Source organism: Dermacentor silvarum, chromosome 4 (genome assembly GCF_013339745.2).
Source record: "Dermacentor silvarum isolate Dsil-2018 chromosome 4, BIME_Dsil_1.4, whole genome shotgun sequence".
NCBI lineage: Eukaryota > Metazoa > Arthropoda > Arachnida > Ixodida > Ixodidae > Dermacentor > Dermacentor silvarum.
In genome coordinates, this window is record NC_051157.2 from 219,438,816 (window position 1) to 219,445,858 (window position 7,043).

Here is a 7,043-nt window from a genome sequence, read left to right on the forward strand (position 1 = left end):
CCGGGTAGATGCAATACTCGTCTGGAACTGAGATCCAACTACGAGCTTTTTAACCGCAGCAGCTTTAGTATACGCTATTGGAGCTGGAATTACCGCGGCTGCTGGCACCAGACTTGCCCTCCAATTGATCCTCGTTAAAGGATTTAGAGTGTACTCATTTCAATTACGGGGCCTCAAAAGAGTCCCGTATTGTTATTTTTCGTCACTACCTCCCCGTGCCGGGAGTGGGTAATTTGCGCGCCTGCTGCCTTCCTTGGATGTGGTAGCCGTTTCTCAGGCTCCCTCTCCGGAATCGAACCCTGATTCTCCGTTACCCGTAACAACCATGGTAAGCAAGTAACCTACCATCGAAAGTTGATAAGGCAGACACTTGAAAGAAACGTCGCCGGCTCGTGGCCATGCGATCAGCACAAAGTTATCCAGAGTCACCACACAATACGGGCCGAAACCCGATCGATCTTGGTCTAATAAAAGCACCCGTCGCCCAAAGGGCTTCAGGCTCACTGCATGTATTAGCTCTAGAATTGCCACAGTTATCCAAGTAGGAAGAAACGATCTAAGGAACCATAACTGATTTAATGAGCCATTCGCGGTTTCGCCTTATTTCGGCATGTACTTAGACATGCATGGCTTAATCTTTGAGACAAGCATATGATTACTGGCAGGATCAACCAGGTAATCGTTCAACTGCGCGTCCAGCCATGCCGGACGCCGTTGTTGCGACGCCGAGGCCACCTTCAGGCGCCTCAGCACGCTTCGTTTTTGCAAAGCCCACCTCTTTGCACAGTCCGAGATGACGGCGTTCGAGCTCGCTACGGCGCCCTCCCCGCAGGGCTGGGTATCGCCACGCGGCAAGAAGCACGCACACTCTCGATAGATTCGTTGCGTCGACTCGGTCACGGCTTGCGGGATTTGCCATCAGCCCGCAGCACTGGTGGACCGATCGGCGCTTGCAACGTAGCCGAGACGGCAAAGCCGCCAAGCGACGGGTCACGCCCGCGCCTTCGGCGCTTTCTTATTTGACTCGTCCGAGGACGATGCGGAACACACCTCGATATCGTGGATACGGCGTCGTCCGACAACCAGCCCCTAACGCATCAAGCGGATGAGGCTGCAGACGATTGCCGAGGGATCCACGGGAGAGGCTCCGGGGACACGCTTGACGGGCACGGAGCCCGCCGCATATCAGACACCCAGGTCGCACGCACTCGGGGGGCGACTGCACTCCAACCCCCATATAATAGCAGCGATAAGTACCCAGACCTCCATGGGGCCGTACTCGTGGCATTTTCGACGGGGATTTGGCGGAAATCGTGCCGCACCTTGACGAACTTTGAAAGTTTACGTCGGCTGCACAGGGCCGAAGTCGTGAAAACCAACACCGCGCAAGAGGGTCGTGATCGTCAATGTTTCGCCAGCGGCGAGTACGGCTTCGCGAATATTCACGTGCCTGAACCACCGCGCATCCTGTGCTGACTTTCACGGCGAACGAGCTTTCCGCTGCCGCACTTTCTCTGCAAACGTTGTGCCACGCACGGTGCTGTGCTCCATGACCGTTGTTTTGGACGGTGGCTTGCGTACTCGTCGGCGTATTTCCACCTCTCGCGTGCACCACGGTGCCCCAGCTCACCGATTCAAGGCAAACGTGCGAGCCGCTTTCGGTATTTCCACGGAAAAGTTGCGCTGAACGTGGCTTGCGCGCGCCGCCCCGGCTGACGCGGTTTCGGACTTTGTCTCTGCGAGCGGTCGCGTACTCGTCGGCGCAATTCCCGACGTCGCCGCAGTGCGTGAATCGCACAAAACGCACCCGGACACCACAAATTGAAAAGTGGTACGATGTCGGCCGGGGCCGCATACCTCTATATAATAGCAGCGATAAGTACCCAGACCTCCATGGGGCCGTACTCGTGGCCGCCGGCGGCAGTTAGCGCCGAAAGAAATTCCTCATTTTTGCTTTTCAAGCCGTGTTTCCACCTCTCGCGTGCACCACGGTGCCCCAGCTCACCGATACAAGGCAAACGTGCGAGCCGCTTTCGGTATTTCCACGGAAAAGTTGCGCTGAACGTCGCTTGCGCGCGCCGCCCCGGCTGACGAGCTTTCGGACTTTGTCTCTGCGAGCGGTCGCGTACTCGTCGGCGCAATTCCCGACGTCGCCGCAGTGCGTGAATCGCACAAAACGCACCCGGACACCACAAATTGAAAAGTGGTACGATGTCGGCCGGGGCCGCATACCTCTATATAATAGCAGCGATAAGTACCCAGACCTCCATGGGGCCGTACTCGTGGCCGCCGGCGGCAGTTAGCGCCGAAAGAAATTCCTCATTTTTGCTTTTCAAGCCGTGTTTCTGCCTCTCGCGTGCACCACGGTGCCCCAGCTCACCGATACAAGGCAAACGTGCGAGCCGCTTTCGGTATTTCCACGGAAAAGTTGCGCTGAACGTCGCTTGCGCGCGCCGCCCCGGCTGACGAGCTTTCGGACTTTGTCTCTGCGAGCGGTCGCGTACTCGTCGGCGCAATTCCCGACGTCGCCGCAGTGCGTGAATCGCACAAAACGCACCCGGACACCACAAATTGAAAAGTGGTACGATGTCGGCCGGGGCCGCATACCTCTATATATAGCAGCGATAAGTACCCAGACCTCCATGGGGCCGTACTCGTGGCCGCCGGCGGCAGTTAGCGCCGAAAGAAATTCCTCATTTTTGCTTTTCAAGCCGTGTTTCCACCTCTCGCGTGCACCACGGTGCCCCAGCTCACCGATACAAGGCAAACGTGCGAGCCGCTTTCGGTATTTCCACGGAAAAGTTGCGCTGAACGTCGCTTGCGCGCGCCGCCCCGGCTGACGCAGTTTCGGACTTTCAGTTAGCGCCGAAAGAAATTCCTCATTTTTGCTTTTCAAGCCGTGTTTCCACCTCTCGCGTGCACCACGGTGCCCCAGCTCACCGATACAAGGCAAACGTGCGAGCCGCTTTCGGTATTTCCACGGAAAAGTTGCGCTGAACGTCGCTTGCGCGCGCCGCCCCGGCTGACGCAGTTTCGGACTTTGTCAACACGGGCGCTCGCCGCTTTGTCAGCGCCATCTCTTAACTGTGCGCCCTGTTTGAACGGCTACTAGCGTTCTGGAAAGCGTCCGTCCGAATTGATATACCACTTTGGCCTCGGTAGCGCTGCGATTTATGCTTCAAATTTGCGTGAAACGCTGCTTGCGCTTCCCGCCCCTGCTGATGCGATTTCGGATTTTGTAGCTGCAGGCGGGCTGTAGCTATAAAATTTGTGTGAATGCATCTGCGCGAAGCAAGTGCCCCGCTTGGTCCTCTTGCGGCATTTAATGTGAGTGTAATTCTTTCAGTTAATATGCAATACGAAGCCTCGAGCCACTTGGTATTATTGGAGGGACAGTGAGACCAATTTTGTTAAGAAATTGTTTAGAAACGATGAGGACGTGCACCTTCCAGCCATCTGCCTTCCCCATCAAAAAGTGTCCTTGCTGCGCGTAATTGGAACAAACGCTTTTCCGGGTGCATTTCAATGCAAACACACCTGTTTCTTTGCGTAAAAAAAAAAAAAAAAAAAAAAAAAGCAGATAATACTGGGGTTTTGCGTGCCAAAACCGCGGTCTGATTATGATGCACGCCGTAGTGGACAACACCGAAATAAATTAGACTATATGGGGTTCTTAAACGTGCTCCTAAACCTTAGTGCACGGTTTATTTATTTATTTATTTTTTTTTTCATTTCGCCCCCATCGAAAAGCGGCTGCCGTGGCTGGGATTCGATCCCATGACCTCGCGCTCACTAGCCAAACGCTATACCTACTGAGCAAACACGGCTGGTTTGTTTCTTTGTGTACTTGCTTTTGTTAGCTGTCTTTTTTTTCTCAGTTTAGTTGTAACTGCTTTGCTGTTTATTCACTGTCAGAGACAAGGTTTAATAAAGCAAGCCACTTTTTGTTTCTTCTTTTTTTGTATTTCTTGCCAAGAGGTTCGAGCTGTTTTTATTCCCCGGCCGCCACTGTCATCATGAAATCGAGTGTTACCTTGCGCCGTCTAGGTTTTTTACGCAATGGCGACGGACTTCGCGCTTGCTATTTCCGTAGATAGATGGCGGTAACGTGTTTTCGCATCCATATCAACAGTCACTGGCCACCGCTGATATTATTTAAACAAGTGTTCCAGCTTTCTTACGCTATGACGCACTTCGGCGTTCTTATTTCCGTACATCCATGACGTGATTTTGACTCTTTCAGTGTGGGCGCTCCTGTGTGTGTGTGCGCGCGCGCGTGCGTGCTTGCGTACGTGCGTGCGTGTATATACTTACATACATACATTTATACAGGCTTTTTATGTGACTAGAACCGATGATTTTATTGACAGCGGGCAGCCACAACTCAATGAAACCAATGACATATGTTTTGCTGTCATGTGACGCTCCTTATGGTAAGTTTTATGTTGCGCCAAATTAGTTAATCAATAAGGATTAATTGCGGGAAATGTTTATTATTCACTTTAGGGCCAATTACGTTTCGTTTTGTTCTTGAGGGCATTTTAAAACGACCCATCTTTTTTTTTTTTTTTTTTGCAGCCACACACATCCAGTGTGGTGAATTATTCCGGCGTTTATTGAAAGCCCGCGAAATGTGAAATAACCCCACGTGACTGAGCTTATGTGCTACTATATTGCGTGCACACACACACAGTCACTCACACACGCATATATATATACGGGGGGCTTCAGCGAACACTTTCAAAAACTCTTCAATAGTGCCTGTGGCAGAATGCCCAAGTCTAGTTCATGAGCTGGTCTGCTCTAAGTGGCGGACATTACTTGCACAAGCAATTGAAATGCTTAGCCGAATAATAATGAAACAGTCACTAATTAGGTTAACTAATTACCTGATGGACCACGTTGGAATGTACAAATTGTAGCCGTGGAGTTTGCAAGGCGGATCCACTCGAAACGAATTCTCGGGATGACAACAGTTTCGAGATATTGATGTAGATAATAATGAAAGCAGCTCTCGCGTGCACCACGGTGCCCCGGCTCACCGATTCAAGGAAAACGTGAGAGCCGCTTTTGATATTACCACGGACAAGTTGCACGGAACGTCGCTTGCACGCGCCGCCCGGCTAATGTTGTTTAGGACTTTCTCAACACGGGCGCTCGCCGCTTTGTCAGCGCCATCTCTTAACTGTGCGCCCTGTTTGAACGGCTACTAGCGTTCTGGAAAGCGTCCGTCCGAATTGATACACCACTTTGGCCTCGGTAGCGCTGCGATTTATGCTTCAAATTTGCGTGAAACACTGCTTGCGCGTCCCGCCCCTGCTGATGCGATTTCGGATTTTGTAGCTGCATGCGGGCTATAGCTATAAAATTTGGGCGAATGCACCTGCGCGAAGCAAGTGCCCCGCTTGGTCCTTTTGCGGCATTTAACGTGAGTGTAATTCTTTCAGTTAATATGCAATACGAAGCCTCGAGCCACTTGGTATTATTGGAGGGACAGTGAGACCAATTTTGTTTAGAAATTGTTTAGAAACGATGAGGACGTGCACCTTCCAGCCATCTGCCTTCCCCATCATAAAGCGTCCTTGCTGCGCGTAATTGGAACAAACGCTTTTTCGGGCGCCCTTCAATGCAAACACACCTGTTTCTTTGCGTAAAAAAAAAAAGAAAAAAAAACAGATAATACTGGGGTTTTGCGTGCCGAAACCGCGGTCTGATTATGAGGCACGCCGTAGTGGACAACTCCGAAATAAATTAGACTACCTGGGGTTCTTTAACGTGCTCCTACACCTTAGTGCACGGTTTATTTTTTTTTCTGCCCCAACGAAAAGCGGCTGCCGTGGCTGGGATTCGATCCCATGACCTCGCGCTCAGTAGCCAAACGCTATACCCACTGAGCAAACACGGCTGGTTTGTTTCTTTGTGTATTTGCTTTTGTTAGCTGTCTTTTTTTTTTCAGTTTAGTTGTAACTGCTTTGCTGTTTATTCACTGTCATATACAAGGTATAATAAAGCAAGCCACTTTTTGTTTCTTCTTTTTTTTTGTATTTCTTGCCAAGAGGTTCGAGCTGTTTTTATTCCCCGGCCGCCACTGTCATCATGAAATCGAGTGTTACCTTGCGCCGTCTAGGTTTTTTACGCAATAGCGACGGACTTCGCGCTTGCTATTTCCGTAGATAGGTGGCGGTAACGTGTTTTCGCATCCATATCAACAGTCACTGGCCACCGCTGGTATTATTTAAACAAGTGTTCCAGCTTTCTTACGCTATGACGCACTTCGGCGTTCTTATTTCCGTACATCCATGACGTGATTTTGACTCTTTCAGTGTGGGCGCTCCTGTGTGTGTGTGCGCGCGCGCGTGCGTGCTTGCGTACGTGCGTGCGTGTATATACGTACATACATACATTTATACAGGATTTTTATGTGACTAGAACCGATGATGTTATTGACAGCGGGCAGCCACAACTCAATGAAACCAATGACATATGTGTTGCTGTCATGTGACGCTCCTTATGTTAAGTTTTATGTTGCGCCTAATTAGTTAATCAATAAGGATTAATTGCGGAAAATGTTTATTATTCACTTTAGGGCCAATTACGTTTCATTTCGTTCTTGAGGGCATTTCAAAACGACCCATCTTTTTTTTTTTTTTTTTTTTTTGCAGCCACACACATCCAGTGTGGTGAATTATTCCGGCGTTTATTGAAAGCCCGCGAAATGTGAAATAACCCCACGTGACTGAGCTTATGTGCTACTCTATTGCGTGCACACACACACAGTCACTCACACACGCATATATATATACGGGGGGCTTCAGCGAACACTTTCAAAAACTCTTCAATAGTGCCTGTGGCAGAATGCCCAAGTCTAGTTCATGAGCTGGTCTGCTCTAAGTGGCGGACATTACTTGCACAAGCAATTGAAATGCTTAGCCGAATAATAATGAAACAGTCACTAATTAGGTTAACTAATTACCTGATGGACCACGTTGGAATGTACAAATTGTAGCCGTGGAGTTTGCAAGGCGGATCCACTCGAAACGAAT